The sequence below is a fragment of the Ziziphus jujuba genome, chromosome 4, assembly GCF_031755915.1.
Source record: "Ziziphus jujuba cultivar Dongzao chromosome 4, ASM3175591v1".
In the NCBI taxonomy this organism is placed as follows: Eukaryota; Viridiplantae; Streptophyta; class Magnoliopsida; order Rosales; family Rhamnaceae; genus Ziziphus; species Ziziphus jujuba.
This window is the reverse complement of record NC_083382.1, coordinates 1,968,521-1,993,241: the sequence shown is the minus strand read 5'-3', so window position 1 is coordinate 1,993,241 and position 24,721 is coordinate 1,968,521. Positions and strand designations below refer to the sequence as shown.

The 24,721-nt window shown below is 46.2% G+C and overlaps 1 long non-coding RNA gene across 1 annotated transcript; it reads left to right on the top strand.

Moving 5' to 3' along the window:
- Positions 1–7: 7 nt before the first annotated feature.
- On the top strand, positions 8–2,112 carry LOC132803453 (uncharacterized). Its single transcript, XR_009638721.1, has 3 exons — positions 8–512; positions 625–685; positions 1,918–2,112. It is a non-coding gene; the product is annotated as an uncharacterized LOC132803453 (long non-coding RNA).
- The last annotated feature ends 22,609 nt before the right edge of the window (positions 2,113–24,721 follow it).

The following is a 24,721-nucleotide window of genomic DNA, read 5'->3' as shown; positions in this document are numbered from 1 at the left end:
GGAAAACACCACCATTTCTTTTTCTTTTTCTTTTTCTTTTTTTTCTTTTTTCCCTTCTTCTTCCCCGAAACACACACGACACACACAGTTATTTTTCTTCCCTCCGGCCGTCCCTCTCTCTCTCCCGTGTTTTTGAATTCCGGCCACCCATAGCCCTTACGCGCCAGCCACCAAGGAAGCCCGCCACCTCGCGAGCTTGGCCGCCAAGTTTCACGGCTAGCCGCCGCCGGACGCGCGCCGATCGGGCCGGAGAAGCCGCCGGCCGGCCAAGTTTCTCTCTCCTCTTTTCTTGTGTTTTCCGGCCAGCCCACTCCCAATTGAGCCTCCTATCCCCCTATTTTGGGTCCTCTGAATCCAAAAATGGCCTCCAATCCCAGAAATTCGAAGCGGTTTGCGAGATATGGGGAAGTGAACACCGGCCGAACCTTTCCGACCAAATTCCGGCCACCTCCGGCGGAATTGGGGTCGACGGAGACCGGATTGGTGATCCTCGTTCCACGAGCTTCGATTCGGTATATCATTCGACCATTTTGGTTAACGTTTGTGTTTGAGCCCCCGGGTACCGGGTATTATTTACCCGAATAAAATATTAATTTATTTGACTGTCTGTGAATTTTGTTCTAGGAGCACCGGTGAGTCGTAGAATTGATCCCGTGGTGGATCATGGGTTAATTACGTGCTCCAGGTGAGTGACCCACCTTTAAAAATATTTTCGGGGTAATTAATTGTATTTATGTGGTATTAATTTGGTATCTGTAAAATTGTGCTCATGTGGTGTATTTTAAATACAATCGGGAAAAATATTATTTTATATATATATTTACCATTGGTAATAAATGGAAATTTTGGGATCATTAAGAAATTCCCGATTATTATTTTATGGTGATTTAATTATGAATTATATTGTTGTTTAATTTATTATGCATGAGCAAAGTGAATTTTGGTGGTATTTGTACGTGGTTTTAAATTTGATTTTCCGGGCATAATTGGGTTAAATATTTTACGAAAATATTTGGTTATATTTTATAAATTATGCCCGCGGTATTTTTATGGTTGCATCTCGTATTTCGAGGAAAATTGTGGTTTGTTGGTTATCGCTGTTTCGTACCGGGTTGTTTAAATAAAAATATGTGGGATGGTGTTTTGTGAAAATATGGTATACTTCCCACGGTGGTTTTTGGAAAAACGGTACGGTTGGTTATTATTGTTTATTTTTAGACGCACTCACACAGTATTGGTGTTCTGGTGTATGGTGTATGGACACGTGGTAGTGCGCGGTTATTATCTGGTTTAGCGCACGGTTATTACTTCACCCGTGAGTTGCCATTGGACCGTGGGCAGGCAAGGTTATTGTTGTGCACAGCCGCCCCCCTCCTTGGCCGGGTTGATGGTTTTAGCAGTCGGTACTGTCGGGACGCCGAAGTGACCACTGCAGGTTTCTCTCTTTAACCTCCCGCCAGTCGGTGCTCGGGACGCTGGGTATCGGAGGGCATCACCGGTATATGGTGTGGTGCGTCAGGTGTAATTGTCGGTGTAAATTGCAATTAAAGTTTAAAACCCCAAAGGTGTTCAAAAAATTATTTATTATAATTTATTGCAGTTATTTATATTTGGGGTATTTATGTATTTATTTGTTTATTTGTTGTTTATTAATTTGTTTGGTTCCTTGGTTTTTGGGAAGTACGTACAAGGGTTTTGTGAAAATGTTTTAAAAGGGGAACATTTCAAACAGAGTGAATAGTGAGGGTTTTGAGAGAAATTATTACTTCAAATATTTATTTATTTATTTATTTAATTGTTCGGTATTGCTTAATTAAATTCCTTTATTTTTATATTATTATTATTAAAGGTGTATAGTAGATAGGGTCACTCACTGAGATGATTAGCATCTCACACTCTTAAATTCTGTTCCCCTAGGTCCAGGTTGGAGACGTTGATTGTCCGGGGCGAGCCCAACGTCTCAGTTCGTTGCCGAAGGTTCAAGCAGTTTTTCTTCCCTTTTTCCTCTCGACCTTGTATTGCTTCTTTATCTGTCGTTTTATAAATTCCTCATGTATCTGTATAATGCTCTGTATACTGTATTGGACGTGTGGTTGTTCTTTATGCACTGGGTTGCTGCTGTTGTTTTATTTTTGAAGTGCTGCAATTTGTGGAACAACTTGTAGTTTGTGGGAGGAATAAGGGGATGTTTTTAGAAGTGTGTTTTCAGTGCAGGTAATTTGTGGTAAGTAAATCCCTTAGGGGAGGCTCTGTCGGATTTTCCTTTGGAGGGTCCGGTAGGGTTTCCCTGGGATCAGGGCTGTCTAGGGTTCCGGGGAAGGAATTCTGGACGGGTCCTGACAGATATCATGTTGAATTACCAATGATCTCAAAAGGATAAACTTATGGGAGATGGATTTTCATTTGATTTATATTTTTCTCTAACGCTCCCCCCTCTTTCGGTCCTTACATTTTTTTTTTATTTTATTTTTTTTTTTTTTGTGGGTAGAGTTGGTGAGTTTTGAATCCAGAACCTCTTGGATCTCTGGCTCCACTATTATGTTGAAATACCATTGATTTCAAAAGCTTAAGCTTATAGAAGGTAGTATTTCATTTTATTTATATTTTTCTCTAACAATTCCTAATAAAATGTGAATAAACATCTATATATTTTGATGAAACCACTTTCATCTTAACTTTTCAAATTAATATGTCACAAACCAAACAGGGCCTTAAGAATCCACTTTAGCTGTTTTAAGGTTGTGGCTTAGTAAGTTGACTATCCTAAATTGTTAGTCTCATTAAATTCAGGGAAAGCTACATTCTTTTTTAATTTATTTGTTCTTTTTCTTCTTATTTCTTTAACTAGTGCTTATTTTTCATGTTTATGTAGGTTACTTCTTGTGATTTTTATAACAATTTAAAAATAAAAATAGTCAATAGGCATCATTTGCTTTGCTGTTATTTCTATGTTTGTTGTGTCCTATACAATGTACATAGCTCAATTGAATACTAGGCTTTGAATGGCATTTTTTTACAATCTCTGTTGTAACATCTTCCTTTCATTTCTCTTTCCATTGCTAAAAAGAAGAGGATAGAAAAAATAAAATAAAATAAAATAAAATAAAAAAACACACACACACCTGTTTTTATATGAATATATGATTTGAGTAATTGTCTCTATTTCACTTATATATGTTCATGATTGCATGAAAAATGTCAGGACCCGTCCAGAATTCCTTCCCCGGAACCCTAGACAGCCCTGATCCCAGGGAAACCCTACCGAACCCTCCAACGGAAAATCCGGCAGAGCCTCCCCTAAGGGATTTACTTACCACAAATTACCTGCACTGAAAACACACTTCTAAAAACATCCCATTATTCCTCCCACAACTACAAACTGATTCCACAAATTCCAGCACTTCTCAAAGCAACAACAGTCCAGTGCATAAATAAAACAGAAGTATTCCAATAGTATACAGAGCTTTAAGAAGTGCTAAACAACAGAAATACAACAAGGCTGGAAAGAAATAATACACTGAAATGAAAGAGTACAAAGAAACTTCTCGAAACACAACAGCAGCGGAAAACTTGGTTCGCTCCGGAAGAACGTCTACCACCACTTGCACCTAAGGGAACGGAATTTAAGAGTGTGAGATGCTAATCATCTCCGTGAGTAACCCGAACTACTGAACACCTTTTAATAATAATAATAAAATAATAACAATTAAGGAGTGGAACAAATACCAACAATTAATAATAAATAATAATAACCTTTGGAAAATAATGATTTCCCTCAAAACTCTCACCAATCGCTCCGTTTGAAATGTTCCCTTTTTAAAACCTTTTCGCAAAACCCAATGTGCATACCTCCCAAAAACCAAGGGATTAAATAATTTAACAACAACAATTAAATAAATACATACCCCAAATATATAATAAAAATATAATAAATTATAATAAATAAATTTTGAACACCTTTGGGGTTTAAACCATTATTTGCAATTACACCGACAATTACACCTGACGCACCACACCATATACCGGTGATGCCCTCCGATACCCAGCGTCCCGAGCACCGACTGGCGGGAGGTTAAAGAGAGAAACCTGCAGTGGTCACTTCGGCGTCCCGACAGTACCGACTGCTAAAAACCATCACCCGGCCAAGGAGGGGGGCGGCTGTGCGCAACAATAACCTTGCCTGCCCACGGTCCAATGGCAACTCACGGGTGAAGTAATAACCGCACGCTAAACCATATAATAACCGCGTGCTAAACCACGTGTCCATACACCATACACCAGAACACCAATACTGTATGAGTGCGTCTAAAAATAAACATAAACAACCAACCGTACCATTTTTCCAAAAACCACCGTGGGAAGTATACCAAAATTTCACAAAACACCATCCCACATATTTTATCCAATCACCCGGTACGAAACAGCGATAACAACAAACCACAATTTCTCGAAATACGAAATGCAACCATAAAAATACCGCGGGCATAATTTATAAAATTTAACCAAATATTTTCACAAAATATTTAACCCAATTATGCCCGAGAAATCACATTTGAAACCACGTAAAATTAATACCGAAACATACCTTGCTCATGCATAACAAATAAATTAAATTAAACCGCATTAAAACCATAATTAAACCACACCACATGAGCGTAATTAAATACCATTTAAATTTAATTAATTGCCCAAAATAATTTTTGAAGGTGGGTCACTCACCTGGAGAGCGCAAATCAACTAAGATCCTCCTCGGGATCCACTCCACTACTCGCGCGTGCACCTAAACAACCACAGTGCACAAACCAAAAATATTAATATTTTATTCGGGTAATTCCCAAATGGATACCCGGGGAGCGAACACCAAGCGAAATCTAAGGGTTACGAGTTATATACCGAATCGAAGCTCGCGTGATGAGGATCACGGATTCGGTCTTACTTTCCGGTGATCGAACCCGACGGGGTCGGAATCTCGCCGGAAAGCTTTTCGAGTTTCGGCTCCGCAATTCTCCCAAACCGTCGCGAATTGGCGGAAACGGAAGTCGGATTTGGGTTCAGGAGGTCGAACACTGCGGACTGGAGCTGGCCGGAATTTTCGGGTACTCGCCGGAACAGTATTTTCCGGCGGGCCGCCACGTCACCGGCAACCGTCACCGGAACAGTATTTTCCGACGGTGGCCGTTTGCTGTGAAATTTTGCAGATTTGTAGATCGTGAGGAGAGAAATCCAACGGGACCGACGGTGAGCAAAACGGAGGTCGGACGGCGGAGAAATCACCGTTTGAAGATTTTCGACCCCTCGCCGGAAAACGCTCCGATCCCGGCGCGTCGGTGGTCCGATGGCCGTGATTTTTGGTGGGTAGGCCGGACTTGAGGAGAGGATCAAGGCTGTCAGGCACGTGTGGCCGGAAAGTGGCCGGAACAGTGCCGATTCGCGGTGGCCGGCGGTGGAGGGGAAAAATCGCCGCCAAACTTCGGACGTCCGATCCGGGCGCGTCCGGCGGCCGTTCGCCGTGAAACTTGGAGGTTTTGCCGGAAATGAGGTGGGCAAGCTTTCTGTCCGGCGCATGTACAGTAACTCGGCCGGAACAGTGGAAAACTCCGGTGGCCGGCGGTGGCTCTCTCTCTCTCTTTCTCTCTCCTCTCTCTCTTTCTCTCTCTTCTCTCTCTTTCTCTCTCTTCCCCGAGAGTTTTTCAAAATTAAAACCCTGCGTGACACTGTTCATGCCACGTGGACCAATCAGAAGCTGACACGTGACATTTCACTGTTCACTGACCCAAAAAAAAAAAAAATATTAAAATAATACGGTATCCGGTAAACTTCAAACGTCCATAACTTTTTAACCGGATGTCCGTTTTGAGCGTGCCGCTAGTCTGTGAATTCGTATCGACGAGCACTTCACAACCATGCATGAGTCAAAGCTCAATTCCCCATAAACAAAAAGTCAACTCCGGCACCCCTTGGACAGTTTGGACCGCAACTTGTTTCGTCCATAACTTTCAAACCGTAGCTCCGTTTTCGACGTGCTACCAGTCTACGAACTCGTGGCATCGTGCACTTCGCCACGGTATCCTAGTCATCTCGCAATTCCCACCGAGTCAAAAAGTCAACTTTTGACCCCTTCGGTCAACGGTCAACGGTCAACCTCGGTCAACGTGCACGGATTCCGGTGCGATTTGGGACGGGGTGTTACAGCCTTCCCCCCTTACAAAAATTTCGTCCTCGAAATTTCCGCGCGTCACTAGAACAGATAAGGGTTCTGATCACGCACTTGCGCTTCGGGCTCCTACGTCGCTTCCTCGACTAAGTGGTTCCTTACCAACCAATCCATGCCCAAACTTACTTCAAGTCCGAATAGATCCAACAGGATCAGATCCGCTTCCATCACTTGATCTTCGATGCAGAAGAAACATTCCTTGATTAACTGGCTAGGCCACAAGGATTCTCCTACAGGAGTGGCTATTTCTAGCAGACATTCTAAAGGAGTAGGGGTCATACCGACCCGAACGACAGACTCTTTTGAGATGAACGAATGTGTTGCTCCCGGGTCTATAAGTACACACGTGTCATTACCAAAAATCGTCAAAGTACCTGTGAAATCGTCGGGCGTAGTCCTGGCTCCCTGCTGCGTCATAGCAAAGACCCGGCCTTGACTTGTCTGCTGGGGTCTCCTTCCTCTACCTCGACTCGATCCTGCAGACGGCTGGACTGATCCCGAAGAAACTCCTACTGGCTGACTCCCCTGGGAACTCTGTCCTGGAAATACTCCCGTATGCTGTGTCCGTCGACCTGCTCCTAGCACACTGCTGCTACCATAAGGGCAATCCCTCCTTATGTGGCCTGGCTGCCCACACCGAAAGCATAAACCATCCATCTGACACTGCCCAGAATGATTCCCCCTACAAAGTGGACAAATCCGCGGAGAACCAATGCGTGACTGCTGGTACGAGCTTGTATCCACACTGATCGAATGGCGAGCTGGCTGGGGCATACGATAACTATCTCTCCTCTGGAATCTGCCTCGTGGGCTTAACCCATCATTGTCTGAGCCTGAACTATGGCTTCTTTTAGTTGCCCCCTGTTGAGGTACTCCGCTATACGAACCTTCGAAAGATCTGCGCCTTGAGGGTCTGCGTATCTCCTCCTGTCTCTCTAGCTCGAGCGCTGCATCCCTGGCGGACTGATAGGTGGGATGTACTGATCCAGAAAGGGTGTAGCCGATGCTCTCTTTCAATCCATCTATGAACCTCATCTTCTTCGTGTGATCGTCAGGAATCAGGTGCATGCAGAATTCTGATAGTTCCCGGAATCTCCTCTCGTACTCGGTCACTGTCATGTTCCCCTGTCGCAGTTCCTCGAACTCTCTCCTTCTTGCCTCACGATAGGCAGGAGGACAAAACTCAGTAGAGAAGGCAATCTTGAACTGATCCCACGTATGCCTTCTGCGGGTCTTCTCCATCTGCCACCACTTCCGGGCGTCTCCCTCTAACATGAACCCAGAAATCCTCACCATATCTTCATCGGGGCACTGCATCCCCTCTTCCAAGATTTTCTCCATGCTGGATAGCCACTTCAAGGTTGCTGCTGGGCCTTGGCTCCCATCGAACTCCACGGCTCCTAAACGTCGAGCTTGATCCACAGATCGATTACTAGAGCTTGAACCCCCTAAGGCTCTAGTTAGTTGAGAGACCAGATTTCTAAGGCTAGAACGACTTCCGGAACTCTCAGCAGAGCGTTCCCGAGTCCTACGTGTGTCCCGCCGACTCATCGTAGTAGATTCTGAGGAAACAAACAAGAGTTTAGAAACAGGGAAACAGGGACACTTAAGCACGATTACGAAAGGAAGGAATTTACGGATGGGCTGTACAGCAATGCACAGTCCTTTAGGATTACAAGAACCTATGCTCTGATACCAACTGTCAGGACCCGTCCAGAATTCCTTCCCCGGAACCCTAGACAGCCCTGATCCCAGGGAAACCCTACCGAACCCTCCAACGGAAAATCCGGCAGAGCCTCCCCTAAGGGATTTACTTACCACAAATTACCTGCACTGAAAACACACTTCTAAAAACATCCCATTATTCCTCCCACAACTACAAACTGATTCCACAAATTCCAGCACTTCTCAAAGCAACAACAGTCCAGTGCATAAATAAAACAGAAGTATTCCAATAGTATACAGAGCTTTAAGAAGTGCTAAACAACAGAAATACAACAAGGCTGGAAAGAAATAATACACTGAAATGAAAGAGTACAAAGAAACTTCTCGAAACACAACAGCAGCGGAAAACTTGGTTCGCTCCGGAAGAACGTCTACCACCACTTGCACCTAAGGGAACGGAATTTAAGAGTGTGAGATGCTAATCATCTCCGTGAGTAACCCGAACTACTGAACACCTTTTAATAATAATAATAAAATAATAACAATTAAGGAGTGGAACAAATACCAACAATTAATAATAAATAATAATAACCTTTGGAAAATAATGATTTCCCTCAAAACTCTCACCAATCGCTCCGTTTGAAATGTTCCCTTTTTAAAACCTTTTCGCAAAACCCAATGTGCATACCTCCCAAAAACCAAGGGATTAAATAATTTAACAACAACAATTAAATAAATACATACCCCAAATATATAATAAAAATATAATAAATTATAATAAATAAATTTTGAACACCTTTGGGGTTTAAACCATTATTTGCAATTACACCGACAATTACACCTGACGCACCACACCATATACCGGTGATGCCCTCCGATACCCAGCGTCCCGAGCACCGACTGGCGGGAGGTTAAAGAGAGAAACCTGCAGTGGTCACTTCGGCGTCCCGACAGTACCGACTGCTAAAAACCATCACCCGGCCAAGGAGGGGGGCGGCTGTGCGCAACAATAACCTTGCCTGCCCACGGTCCAATGGCAACTCACGGGTGAAGTAATAACCGCACGCTAAACCATATAATAACCGCGTGCTAAACCACGTGTCCATACACCATACACCAGAACACCAATACTGTATGAGTGCGTCTAAAAATAAACATAAACAACCAACCGTACCATTTTTCCAAAAACCACCGTGGGAAGTATACCAAAATTTCACAAAACACCATCCCACATATTTTATCCAATCACCCGGTACGAAACAGCGATAACAACAAACCACAATTTCTCGAAATACGAAATGCAACCATAAAAATACCGCGGGCATAATTTATAAAATTTAACCAAATATTTTCACAAAATATTTAACCCAATTATGCCCGAGAAATCACATTTGAAACCACGTAAAATTAATACCGAAACATACCTTGCTCATGCATAACAAATAAATTAAATTAAACCGCATTAAAACCATAATTAAACCACACCACATGAGCGTAATTAAATACCATTTAAATTTAATTAATTGCCCAAAATAATTTTTGAAGGTGGGTCACTCACCTGGAGAGCGCAAATCAACTAAGATCCTCCTCGGGATCCACTCCACTACTCGCGCGTGCACCTAAACAACCACAGTGCACAAACCAAAAATATTAATATTTTATTCGGGTAATTCCCAAATGGATACCCGGGGAGCGAACACCAAGCGAAATCTAAGGGTTACGAGTTATATACCGAATCGAAGCTCGCGTGATGAGGATCACGGATTCGGTCTTACTTTCCGGTGATCGAACCCGACGGGGTCGGAATCTCGCCGGAAAGCTTTTCGAGTTTCGGCTCCGCAATTCTCCCAAACCGTCGCGAATTGGCGGAAACGGAAGTCGGATTTGGGTTCAGGAGGTCGAACACTGCGGACTGGAGCTGGCCGAAATTTTCGGGTACTCGCCGGAACAGTATTTTCCGGCGGGCCGCCACGTCACCGGCAACCGTCACCGGAACAGTATTTTCCGACGGTGGCCGTTTGCTGTGAAATTTTGCAGATTTGTAGATCGTGAGGAGAGAAATCCAACGGGACCGACGGTGAGCAAAACGGAGGTCGGACGGCGGAGAAATCACCGTTTGAAGATTTTCGACCCCTCGCCAGAAAACGCTCCGATCCCGGCGCGTCGGTGGTCCGATGGCCGTGATTTTTGGTGGGTAGGCCGGACTTGAGGAGAGGATCAAGGCTGTCAGGCACGTGTGGCCGGAAAGTGGCCGGAACAGTGCCGATTCGCGGTGGCCGGCGGTGGAGGGGAAAAATCGCCGCCAAACTTCGGACGTCCGATCCGGGCGCGTCCGGCGGCCGTTCGCCGTGAAACTTGGAGGTTTTGCCGGAAATGAGGTGGGCAAGCTTTCTGTCCGGCGCATGTACAGTAACTCGGCCGGAACAGTGGAAAACTCCGGTGGCCGGCGGTGGCTCTCTCTCTCTCTTTCTCTCTCCTCTCTCTCTTTCTCTCTCTTCTCTCTCTTTCTCTCTCTTCCCCGAGAGTTTTTCAAAATTAAAACCCTGCGTGACACTGTTCATGCCACGTGGACCAATCAGAAGCTGACACGTGACATTTCACTGTTCACTGACCCAAAAAAAAAAAAAATATTAAAATAATACGGTATCCGGTAAACTTCAAACGTCCATAACTTTTTAACCGGATGTCCGTTTTGAGCGTGCCGCTAGTCTGTGAATTCGTATCGACGAGCACTTCACAACCATGCATGAGTCAAAGCTCAATTCCCCATAAACAAAAAGTCAACTCCGGCACCCCTTGGACAGTTTGGACCGCAACTTGTTTCGTCCATAACTTTCAAACCGTAGCTCCGTTTTCGACGTGCTACCAGTCTACGAACTCGTGGCATCGTGCACTTCGCCACGGTATCCTAGTCATCTCGCAATTCCCACCGAGTCAAAAAGTCAACTTTTGACCCCTTCGGTCAACGGTCAACGGTCAACCTCGGTCAACGTGCACGGATTCCGGTGCGATTTGGGACGGGGTGTTACAGCCTTCCCCCCTTACAAAAATTTCGTCCTCGAAATTTCCGCGCGTCACTAGAACAGATAAGGGTTCTGATCACGCACTTGCGCTTCGGGCTCCTACGTCGCTTCCTCGACTAAGTGGTTCCTTACCAACCAATCCATGCCCAAACTTACTTCAAGTCCGAATAGATCCAACAGGATCAGATCCGCTTCCATCACTTGATCTTCGATGCAGAAGAAACATTCCTTGATTAACTGGCTAGGCCACAAGGATTCTCCTACAGGAGTGGCTATTTCTAGCAGACATTCTAAAGGAGTAGGGGTCATACCGACCCGAACGACAGACTCTTTTGAGATGAACGAATGTGTTGCTCCCGGGTCTATAAGTACACACGTGTCATTACCAAAAATCGTCAAAGTACCTGTGAAATCGTCGGGCGTAGTCCTGGCTCCCTGCTGCGTCATAGCAAAGACCCGGCCTTGACTTGTCTGCTGGGGTCTCCTTCCTCTACCTCGACTCGATCCTGCAGACGGCTGGACTGATCCCGAAGAAACTCCTACTGGCTGACTCCCCTGGGAACTCTGTCCTGGAAATACTCCCGTATGCTGTGTCCGTCGACCTGCTCCTAGCACACTGCTGCTACCATAAGGGCAATCCCTCCTTATGTGGCCTGGCTGCCCACACCGAAAGCATAAACCATCCATCTGACACTGCCCAGAATGATTCCCCCTACAAAGTGGACAAATCCGCGGAGAACCAATGCGTGACTGCTGGTACGAGCTTGTATCCACACTGATCGAATGGCGAGCTGGCTGGGGCATACGATAACTATCTCTCCTCTGGAATCTGCCTCGTGGGCTTAACCCATCATTGTCTGAGCCTGAACTATGGCTTCTTTTAGTTGCCCCCTGTTGAGGTACTCCGCTATACGAACCTTCGAAAGATCTGCGCCTTGAGGGTCTGCGTATCTCCTCCTGTCTCTCTAGCTCGAGCGCTGCATCCCTGGCGGACTGATAGGTGGGATGTACTGATCCAGAAAGGGTGTAGCCGATGCTCTCTTTCAATCCATCTATGAACCTCATCTTCTTCGTGTGATCGTCAGGAATCAGGTGCATGCAGAATTCTGATAGTTCCCGGAATCTCCTCTCGTACTCGGTCACTGTCATGTTCCCCTGTCGCAGTTCCTCGAACTCTCTCCTTCTTGCCTCACGATAGGCAGGAGGACAAAACTCAGTAGAGAAGGCAATCTTGAACTGATCCCACGTATGCCTTCTGCGGGTCTTCTCCATCTGCCACCACTTCCGGGCGTCTCCCTCTAACATGAACCCAGAAATCCTCACCATATCTTCATCGGGGCACTGCATCCCCTCTTCCAAGATTTTCTCCATGCTGGATAGCCACTTCAAGGTTGCTGCTGGGCCTTGGCTCCCATCGAACTCCACGGCTCCTAAACGTCGAGCTTGATCCACAGATCGATTACTAGAGCTTGAACCCCCTAAGGCTCTAGTTAGTTGAGAGACCAGATTTCTAAGGCTAGAACGACTTCCGGAACTCTCAGCAGAGCGTTCCCGAGTCCTACGTGTGTCCCGCCGACTCATCGTAGTAGATTCTGAGGAAACAAACAAGAGTTTAGAAACAGGGAAACAGGGACACTTAAGCACGATTACGAAAGGAAGGAATTTACGGATGGGCTGTACAGCAATGCACAGTCCTTTAGGATTACAAGAACCTATGCTCTGATACCAACTGTCAGGACCCGTCCAGAATTCCTTCCCCGGAACCCTAGACAGCCCTGATCCCAGGGAAACCCTACCGAACCCTCCAACGGAAAATCCGGCAGAGCCTCCCCTAAGGGATTTACTTACCACAAATTACCTGCACTGAAAACACACTTCTAAAAACATCCCATTATTCCTCCCACAACTACAAACTGATTCCACAAATTCCAGCACTTCTCAAAGCAACAACAGTCCAGTGCATAAATAAAACAGAAGTATTCCAATAGTATACAGAGCTTTAAGAAGTGCTAAACAACAGAAATACAACAAGGCTGGAAAGAAATAATACACTGAAATGAAAGAGTACAAAGAAACTTCTCGAAACACAACAGCAGCGGAAAACTTGGTTCGCTCCGGAAGAACGTCTACCACCACTTGCACCTAAGGGAACGGAATTTAAGAGTGTGAGATGCTAATCATCTCCGTGAGTAACCCGAACTACTGAACACCTTTTAATAATAATAATAAAATAATAACAATTAAGGAGTGGAACAAATACCAACAATTAATAATAAATAATAATAACCTTTGGAAAATAATGATTTCCCTCAAAACTCTCACCAATCGCTCCGTTTGAAATGTTCCCTTTTTAAAACCTTTTCGCAAAACCCAATGTGCATACCTCCCAAAAACCAAGGGATTAAATAATTTAACAACAACAATTAAATAAATACATACCCCAAATATATAATAAAAATATAATAAATTATAATAAATAAATTTTGAACACCTTTGGGGTTTAAACCATTATTTGCAATTACACCGACAATTACACCTGACGCACCACACCATATACCGGTGATGCCCTCCGATACCCAGCGTCCCGAGCACCGACTGGCGGGAGGTTAAAGAGAGAAACCTGCAGTGGTCACTTCGGCGTCCCGACAGTACCGACTGCTAAAAACCATCACCCGGCCAAGGAGGGGGGCGGCTGTGCGCAACAATAACCTTGCCTGCCCACGGTCCAATGGCAACTCACGGGTGAAGTAATAACCGCACGCTAAACCATATAATAACCGCGTGCTAAACCACGTGTCCATACACCATACACCAGAACACCAATACTGTATGAGTGCGTCTAAAAATAAACATAAACAACCAACCGTACCATTTTTCCAAAAACCACCGTGGGAAGTATACCAAAATTTCACAAAACACCATCCCACATATTTTATCCAATCACCCGGTACGAAACAGCGATAACAACAAACCACAATTTCTCGAAATACGAAATGCAACCATAAAAATACCGCGGGCATAATTTATAAAATTTAACCAAATATTTTCACAAAATATTTAACCCAATTATGCCCGAGAAATCACATTTGAAACCACGTAAAATTAATACCGAAACATACCTTGCTCATGCATAACAAATAAATTAAATTAAACCGCATTAAAACCATAATTAAACCACACCACATGAGCGTAATTAAATACCATTTAAATTTAATTAATTGCCCAAAATAATTTTTGAAGGTGGGTCACTCACCTGGAGAGCGCAAATCAACTAAGATCCTCCTCGGGATCCACTCCACTACTCGCGCGTGCACCTAAACAACCACAGTGCACAAACCAAAAATATTAATATTTTATTCGGGTAATTCCCAAATGGATACCCGGGGAGCGAACACCAAGCGAAATCTAAGGGTTACGAGTTATATACCGAATCGAAGCTCGCGTGATGAGGATCACGGATTCGGTCTTACTTTCCGGTGATCGAACCCGACGGGGTCGGAATCTCGCCGGAAAGCTTTTCGAGTTTCGGCTCCGCAATTCTCCCAAACCGTCGCGAATTGGCGGAAACGGAAGTCGGATTTGGGTTCAGGAGGTCGAACACTGCGGACTGGAGCTGGCCGGAATTTTCGGGTACTCGCCGGAACAGTATTTTCCGGCGGGCCGCCACGTCACCGGCAACCGTCACCGGAACAGTATTTTCCGACGGTGGCCGTTTGCTGTGAAATTTTGCAGATTTGTAGATCGTGAGGAGAGAAATCCAACGGGACCGACGGTGAGCAAAACGGAGGTCGGACGGCGGAGAAATCACCGTTTGAAGATTTTCGACCCCTCGCCGGAAAACGCTCCGATCCCGGCGCGTCGGTGGTCCGATGGCCGTGATTTTTGGTGGGTAGGCCGGACTTGAGGAGAGGATCAAGGCTGTCAGGCACGTGTGGCCGGAAAGTGGCCGGAACAGTGCCGATTCGCGGTGGCCGGCGGTGGAGGGGAAAAATCGCCGCCAAACTTCGGACGTCCGATCCGGGCGCGTCCGGCGGCCGTTCGCCGTGAAACTTGGAGGTTTTGCCGGAAATGAGGTGGGCAAGCTTTCTGTCCGGCGCATGTACAGTAACTCGGCCGGAACAGTGGAAAACTCCGGTGGCCGGCGGTGGCTCTCTCTCTCTCTTTCTCTCTCCTCTCTCTCTTTCTCTCTCTTCTCTCTCTTTCTCTCTCTTCCCCGAGAGTTTTTCAAAATTAAAACCCTGCGTGACACTGTTCATGCCACGTGGACCAATCAGAAGCTGACACGTGACATTTCACTGTTCACTGACCCAAAAAAAAAAAAAATATTAAAATAATACGGTATCCGGTAAACTTCAAACGTCCATAACTTTTTAACCGGATGTCCGTTTTGAGCGTGCCGCTAGTCTGTGAATTCGTATCGACGAGCACTTCACAACCATGCATGAGTCAAAGCTCAATTCCCCATAAACAAAAAGTCAACTCCGGCACCCCTTGGACAGTTTGGACCGCAACTTGTTTCGTCCATAACTTTCAAACCGTAGCTCCGTTTTCGACGTGCTACCAGTCTACGAACTCGTGGCATCGTGCACTTCGCCACGGTATCCTAGTCATCTCGCAATTCCCACCGAGTCAAAAAGTCAACTTTTGACCCCTTCGGTCAACGGTCAACGGTCAACCTCGGTCAACGTGCACGGATTCCGGTGCGATTTGGGACGGGGTGTTACAGCCTTCCCCCCTTACAAAAATTTCGTCCTCGAAATTTCCGCGCGTCACTAGAACAGATAAGGGTTCTGATCACGCACTTGCGCTTCGGGCTCCTACGTCGCTTCCTCGACTAAGTGGTTCCTTACCAACCAATCCATGCCCAAACTTACTTCAAGTCCGAATAGATCCAACAGGATCAGATCCGCTTCCATCACTTGATCTTCGATGCAGAAGAAACATTCCTTGATTAACTGGCTAGGCCACAAGGATTCTCCTACAGGAGTGGCTATTTCTAGCAGACATTCTAAAGGAGTAGGGGTCATACCGACCCGAACGACAGACTCTTTTGAGATGAACGAATGTGTTGCTCCCGGGTCTATAAGTACACACGTGTCATTACCAAAAATCGTCAAAGTACCTGTGAAATCGTCGGGCGTAGTCCTGGCTCCCTGCTGCGTCATAGCAAAGACCCGGCCTTGACTTGTCTGCTGGGGTCTCCTTCCTCTACCTCGACTCGATCCTGCAGACGGCTGGACTGATCCCGAAGAAACTCCTACTGGCTGACTCCCCTGGGAACTCTGTCCTGGAAATACTCCCGTATGCTGTGTCCGTCGACCTGCTCCTAGCACACTGCTGCTACCATAAGGGCAATCCCTCCTTATGTGGCCTGGCTGCCCACACCGAAAGCATAAACCATCCATCTGACACTGCCCAGAATGATTCCCCCTACAAAGTGGACAAATCCGCGGAGAACCAATGCGTGACTGCTGGTACGAGCTTGTATCCACACTGATCGAATGGCGAGCTGGCTGGGGCATACGATAACTATCTCTCCTCTGGAATCTGCCTCGTGGGCTTAACCCATCATTGTCTGAGCCTGAACTATGGCTTCTTTTAGTTGCCCCCTGTTGAGGTACTCCGCTATACGAACCTTCGAAAGATCTGCGCCTTGAGGGTCTGCGTATCTCCTCCTGTCTCTCTAGCTCGAGCGCTGCATCCCTGGCGGACTGATAGGTGGGATGTACTGATCCAGAAAGGGTGTAGCCGATGCTCTCTTTCAATCCATCTATGAACCTCATCTTCTTCGTGTGATCGTCAGGAATCAGGTGCATGCAGAATTCTGATAGTTCCCGGAATCTCCTCTCGTACTCGGTCACTGTCATGTTCCCCTGTCGCAGTTCCTCGAACTCTCTCCTTCTTGCCTCACGATAGGCAGGAGGACAAAACTCAGTAGAGAAGGCAATCTTGAACTGATCCCACGTATGCCTTCTGCGGGTCTTCTCCATCTGCCACCACTTCCGGGCGTCTCCCTCTAACATGAACCCAGAAATCCTCACCATATCTTCATCGGGGCACTGCATCCCCTCTTCCAAGATTTTCTCCATGCTGGATAGCCACTTCAAGGTTGCTGCTGGGCCTTGGCTCCCATCGAACTCCACGGCTCCTAAACGTCGAGCTTGATCCACAGATCGATTACTAGAGCTTGAACCCCCTAAGGCTCTAGTTAGTTGAGAGACCAGATTTCTAAGGCTAGAACGACTTCCGGAACTCTCAGCAGAGCGTTCCCGAGTCCTACGTGTGTCCCGCCGACTCATCGTAGTAGATTCTGAGGAAACAAACAAGAGTTTAGAAACAGGGAAACAGGGACACTTAAGCACGATTACGAAAGGAAGGAATTTACGGATGGGCTGTACAGCAATGCACAGTCCTTTAGGATTACAAGAACCTATGCTCTGATACCAACTGTCAGGACCCGTCCAGAATTCCTTCCCCGGAACCCTAGACAGCCCTGATCCCAGGGAAACCCTACCGAACCCTCCAACGGAAAATCCGGCAGAGCCTCCCCTAAGGGATTTACTTACCACAAATTACCTGCACTGAAAACACACTTCTAAAAACATCCCATTATTCCTCCCACAACTACAAACTGATTCCACAAATTCCAGCACTTCTCAAAGCAACAACAGTCCAGTGCATAAATAAAACAGAAGTATTCCAATAGTATACAGAGCTTTAAGAAGTGCTAAACAACAGAAATACAACAAGGCTGGAAAGAAATAATACACTGAAATGAAAGAGTACAAAGAAACTTCTCGAAACACAACAGCAGCGGAAAACTTGGTTCGCTCCGGAAGAACGTCTACCACCACTTGCACCTAAGGGAACGGAATTTAAGAGTGTGAGATGCTAATCATCTCCGTGAGTAACCCGAACTACTGAACACCTTTTAATAATAATAATAAAATAATAACAATTAAGGAGTGGAACAAATACCAACAATTAATAATAAATAATAATAACCTTTGGAAAATAATGATTTCCCTCAAAACTCTCACCAATCGCTCCGTTTGAAATGTTCCCTTTTTAAAACCTTTTCGCAAAACCCAATGTGCATACCTCCCAAAAACCAAGGGATTAAATAATTTAACAACAACAATTAAATAAATACATACCCCAAATATATAATAAAAATATAATAAATTATAATAAATAAATTTTGAACACCTTTGGGGTTTAAACCATTATTTGCAATTACACCGACAATTACACCTGACGCACCACACCATATACCGGTGATGCCCTCCGATACCCAGCGTCCCGAGCACCGACTGGCGGGAGGTTAAAGAGAGAAACCTGCAGTGGTCACTTCGGCGTCCCGACAGTACCGACTGCTAAAAACCATCACCCGGCCAAGGAGGGGGGCGGCTGTGCGCAACAATAACCTTGCCTGCCCACGGTCCAATGGCAACTCACGGGTGAAGTAATAACCGCACGCTAAACCATATAATAACCGCGTGCTAAACCACGTGTCCATACACCATACACCAGAACACCAATACTGTATGAGTGCGTCTAAAAATAAACATAAACAACCAACCGTACCATTTTTCCAAAAACCACCGTGGGAAGTATACCAAAATTTCACAAAACACCATCCCACATATTTTATCCAATCACCCGGTACGAAACAGCGATAACAACAAACCACAATTTCTCGAAATACGAAATGCAACCATAAAAATACCGCGGGCATAATTTATAAAATTTAACCAAATATTTTCACAAAATATTTAACCCAATTATGCCCGAGAAATCACATTTGAAACCACGTAAAATTAATACCGAAACATACCTTGCTCATGCATAACAAATAAATTAAATTAAACCGCATTAAAACCATAATTAAACCACACCACATGAGCGTAATTAAATACCATTTAAATTTAATTAATTGCCCAAAATAATTTTTGAAGGTGGGTCACTCACCTGGAGAGCGCAAATCAACTAAGATCCTCCTCGGGATCCACTCCACTACTCGCGCGTGCACCTAAACAACCACAGTGCACAAACCAAAAATATTAATATTTTATTCGGGTAATTCCCAAATGGATACCCGGGGAGCGAACACCAAGCGAAATCTAAGGGTTACGAGTTATATACCGAATCGAAGCTCGCGTGATGAGGATCACGGATTCGGTCTTACTTTCCGGTGATCGAACCCGACGGGGTCGGAATCTCGCCGGAAAGCTTTTCGAGTTTCGGCTCCGCAATTCTCTCAAAGCGTCGCGAATTGGCGGAAACGGAAGTCGGATTTGGGTTCAGGAGGTCGAACACTGCGGACTGGAGCTGGCCGGAATTTTCGGGTACTCGCCGGAACAGTATTTTCCGGCGGGCCGCCACGTCACCGGCAACCGTCACCGGAACAGTATTTTCCGACGGTGGCCGTTTGCTGTGAAATTTTGCAGATTTGTAGATCGTGAGGAGAGAAATCCAACGGGACCGACGGTGAGCAAAACGGAGGTCGGACGGCGGAGAAATCACCGTTTGAAGATTTTCGACCCCTCGCCGGAAAACGCTCCGATCCCGGCGCGTCGGTGGTCCGATGGCCGTGATTTTTGGTGGGTAGGCCGGACTTGAGGAGAGGATCAAGGCTGTCAGGCACGTGTGGCCGGAAAGTGGCCGGAACAGTGCCGATTCGCGGTGGCCGGCGGTGGAGGGGAAAAATCGCCGCCAAACTTCGGACGTCCGATCCGGGCGCGTCCGGCGGCCGTTCGCCGTGAAACTTGGAGGTTTTGCCGGAAATGAGGTGGGCAAGCTTTCTGTCCGGCGCATGTACAGTAACTCGGCCGGAACAGTGGAAAACTCCGGTGGCCGGCGGTGGCTCTCTCTCTCTCTTTCTCTCTCCTCTCTCTCTTTCTCTCTCTTCTCTCTCTTTCTCTCTCTTCCCCGAGAGTTTTTCAAAATTAAAACCCTGCGTGACACTGTTCATGCCACGTGGACCAATCAGAAGCTGACACGTGACATTTCACTGTTCACTGACCCAAAAAAAAAAAAATATTAAAATAATACGGTATCCGGTAAACTTCAAACGTCCATAACTTTTTAACCGGATGTCCGTTTTGAGCGTGCCGCTAGTCTGTGAATTCGTATCGACGAGCACTTCACAACCATGCATGAGTCAAAGCTCAATTCCCCATAAACAAAAAGTCAACTCCGGCACCCCTTGGACAGTTTGGACCGCAACTTGTTTCGTCCATAACTTTCAAACCGTAGCTCCGTTTTCGACGTGCTACCAGTCTACGAACTCGTGGCATCGTGCACTTCGCCACGGTATCCTAGTCATCTCGCAATTCCCACCGAGTCAAAAAGTCAACTTTTGACCCCTTCGGTCAACGGTCAACGGTCAACCTCGGTCAACGTGCACGGATTCCGGTGCGATTTGGGACGGGGTGTTACAGCCTTCCCCCCTTACAAAAATTTCGTCCTCGAAATTTCCGCGCGTCACTAGAACAGATAAGGGTTCTGATCACGCACTTGCGCTTCGGGCTCCTACGTCGCTTCCTCGACTAAGTGGTTCCTTACCAACCAATCCATGCCCAAACTTACTTCAAGTCCGAATAGATCCAACAGGATCAGATCCGCTTCCATCACTTGATCTTCGATGCAGAAGAAACATTCCTTGATTAACTGGCTAGGCCACAAGGATTCTCCTACAGGAGTGGCTATTTCTAGCAGACATTCTAAAGGAGTAGGGGTCATACCGACCCGAACGACAGACTCTTTTGAGATGAACGAATGTGTTGCTCCCGGGTCTATAAGTACACACGTGTCATTACCAAAAATCGTCAAAGTACCTGTGAAATCGTCGGGCGTAGTCCTGGCTCCCTGCTGCGTCATAGCAAAGACCCGGCCTTGACTTGTCTGCTGGGGTCTCCTTCCTCTACCTCGACTCGATCCTGCAGACGGCTGGACTGATCCCGAAGAAACTCCTACTGGCTGACTCCCCTGGGAACTCTGTCCTGGAAATACTCCCGTATGCTGTGTCCGTCGACCTGCTCCTAGCACACTGCCGCTACCATAAGGGCAATCCCTCCTTATGTGGCCTGGCTGCCCACACCGAAAGCATAAACCATCCATCTGACACTGCCCAGAATGATTCCCCCTACAAAGTGGACAAATCCGCGGAGAACCAATGCGTGACTGCTGGTACGAGCTTGTATCCACACTGATCGAATGGCGAGCTGGCTGGGGCATACGATAACTATCTCTCCTCTGGAATCTGCCTCGTGGGCTTAACCCATCATTGTCTGAGCCTGAACTATGGCTTCTTTTAGTTGCCCCCTGTTGAGGTACTCCGCTATACGAACCTTCGAAAGATCTGCGCCTTGAGGGTCTGCGTATCTCCTCCTGTCTCTCTAGCTCGAGCGCTGCATCCCTGGCGGACTGATAGGTGGGATGTACTGATCCAGAAAGGGTGTAGCCGATGCTCTCTTTCAATCCATCTATGAACCTCATCTTCTTCGTGTGATCGTCAGGAATCAGGTGCATGCAGAATTCTGATAGTTCCCGGAATCTCCTCTCGTACTCGGTCACTGTCATGTTCCCCTGTCGCAGTTCCTCGAACTCTCTCCTTCTTGCCTCACGATAGGCAGGAGGACAAAACTCAGTAGAGAAGGCAATCTTGAACTGATCCCACGTATGCCTTCTGCGGGTCTTCTCCATCTGCCACCACTTCCGGGCGTCTCCCTCTAACATGAACCCAGAAATCCTCACCATATCTTCATCGGGGCACTGCATCCCCTCTTCCAAGATTTTCTCCATGCTGGATAGCCACTTCAAGGTTGCTGCTGGGCCTTGGCTCCCATCGAACTCCACGGCTCCTAAACGTCGAGCTTGATCCACAGATCGATTACTAGAGCTTGAACCCCCTAAGGCTCTAGTTAGTTGAGAGACCAGATTTCTAAGGCTAGAACGACTTCCGGAACTCTCAGCAGAGCGTTCCCGAGTCCTACGTGTGTCCCGCCGACTCATCGTAGTAGATTCTGAGGAAACAAACAAGAGTTTAGAAACAGGGAAACAGGGACACTTAAGCACGATTACGAAAGGAAGGAATTTACGGATGGGCTGTACAGCAATGCACAGTCCTTTAGGATTACAAGAACCTATGCTCTGATACCAACTGTCAGGACCCGTCCAGAATTCCTTCCCCGGAACCCTAGACAGCCCTGATCCCAGGGAAACCCTACCGAACCCTCCAACGGAAAATCCGGCAGAGCCTCCCCTAAGGGATTTACTTACCACAAATTACCTGCACTGAAAACACACTTCTAAAAACATCCCATTATTCCTCCCACAACTACAAACTGATTCCACAAATTCCAGCACTTCTCAAAGCAACAACAGTCCAGTGCATAAATAAAACAGAAGTATTCCAATAGTATACAGAGCTTTAAGAAGTGCTAAACAACAGAAATACAACAAGGCTGGAAAGAAATAATACACTGAAATGAAAGAGTACAAAGAAACTTCTCGAAACACAACAGCAGCGGAAAACTTGGTTCGCTCCGGAAGAACGTCTACCACCACTTGCACCTAAGGGAACGGAATTTAAGAGTGTGAGATGCTAATCATCTCCGTGAGTAACCCGAACTACTGAACACCTTTTAATAATAATAATAAAATAATAACAATTAAGGAGTGGAACAAATACCAACAATTAATAATAAATAATAATAACCTTTGGAAAATAATGATTTCCCTCAAAACTCTCACCAATCGCTCCGTTTGAAATGTTCCCTTTTTAAAACCTTTTCGCAAAACCCAATGTGCATACCTCCCAAAAACCAAGGGATTAAATAATTTAACAACAACAATTAAATAAATACATACCCCAAATATATAATAAAAATATAATAAATTATAATAAATAAATTTTGAACACCTTTGGGGTTTAAACCATTATTTGCAATTACACCGACAATTACACCTGACGCACCACACCATATACCGGTGATGCCCTCCGATACCCAGCGTCCCGAGCACCGACTGGCGGGAGGTTAAAGAGAGAAACCTGCAGTGGTCACTTCGGCGTCCCGACAGTACCGACTGCTAAAAACCATCACCCGGCCAAGGAGGGGGGCGGCTGTGCGCAACAATAACCTTGCCTGCCCACGGTCCAATGGCAACTCACGGGTGAAGTAATAACCGCACGCTAAACCATATAATAACCGCGTGCTAAACCACGTGTCCATACACCATACACCAGAACACCAATACTGTATGAGTGCGTCTAAAAATAAACATAAACAACCAACCGTACCATTTTTCCAAAAACCACCGTGGGAAGTATACCAAAATTTCACAAAACACCATCCCACATATTTTATCCAATCACCCGGTACGAAACAGCGATAACAACAAACCACAATTTCTCGAAATACGAAATGCAACCATAAAAATACCGCGGGCATAATTTATAAAATTTAACCAAATATTTTCACAAAATATTTAACCCAATTATGCCCGAGAAATCACATTTGAAACCACGTAAAATTAATACCGAAACATACCTTGCTCATGCATAACAAATAAATTAAATTAAACCGCATTAAAACCATAATTAAACCACACCACATGAGCGTAATTAAATACCATTTAAATTTAATTAATTGCCCAAAATAATTTTTGAAGGTGGGTCACTCACCTGGAGAGCGCAAATCAACTAAGATCCTCCTCGGGATCCACTCCACTACTCGCGCGTGCACCTAAACAACCACAGTGCACAAACCAAAAATATTAATATTTTATTCGGGTAATTCCCAAATGGATACCCGGGGAGCGAACACCAAGCGAAATCTAAGGGTTACGAGTTATATACCGAATCGAAGCTCGCGTGATGAGGATCACGGATTCGGTCTTACTTTCCGGTGATCGAACCCGACGGGGTCGGAATCTCGCCGGAAAGCTTTTCGAGTTTCGGCTCCGCAATTCTCCCAAACCGTCGCGAATTGGCGGAAACGGAAGTCGGATTTGGGTTCAGGAGGTCGAACACTGCGGACTGGAGCTGGCCGGAATTTTCGGGTACTCGCCGGAACAGTATTTTCCGGCGGGCCGCCACGTCACCGGCAACCGTCACCGGAACAGTATTTTCCGACGGTGGCCGTTTGCTGTGAAATTTTGCAGATTTGTAGATCGTGAGGAGAGAAATCCAACGGGACCGACGGTGAGCAAAACGGAGGTCGGACGGCGGAGAAATCACCGTTTGAAGATTTTCGACCCCTCGCCGGAAAACGCTCCGATCCCGGCGCGTCGGTGGTCCGATGGCCGTGATTTTTGGTGGGTAGGCCGGACTTGAGGAGAGGATCAAGGCTGTCAGGCACGTGTGGCCGGAAAGTGGCCGGAACAGTGCCGATTCGCGGTGGCCGGCGGTGGAGGGGAAAAATCGCCGCCAAACTTCGGACGTCCGATCCGGGCGCGTCCGGCGGCCGTTCGCCGTGAAACTTGGAGGTTTTGCCGGAAATGAGGTGGGCAAGCTTTCTGTCCGGTGCATGTACAGTAACTCGGCCGGAACAGTGGAAAACTCCGGTGGCCGGCGGTGGCTCTCTCTCTCTCTTTCTCTCTCCTCTCTCTCTTTCTCTCTCTTCTCTCTCTTTCTCTCTCTTCCCCGAGAGTTTTTCAAAATTAAAACCCTGCATGACACTGTTCATGCCACGTGGACCAATCAGAAGCTGACACGTGACATTTCACTGTTCACTGACCCAAAAAAAAAAAAAATATTAAAATAATACGGTATCCGGTAAACTTCAAACGTCCATAACTTTTTAACCGGATGTCC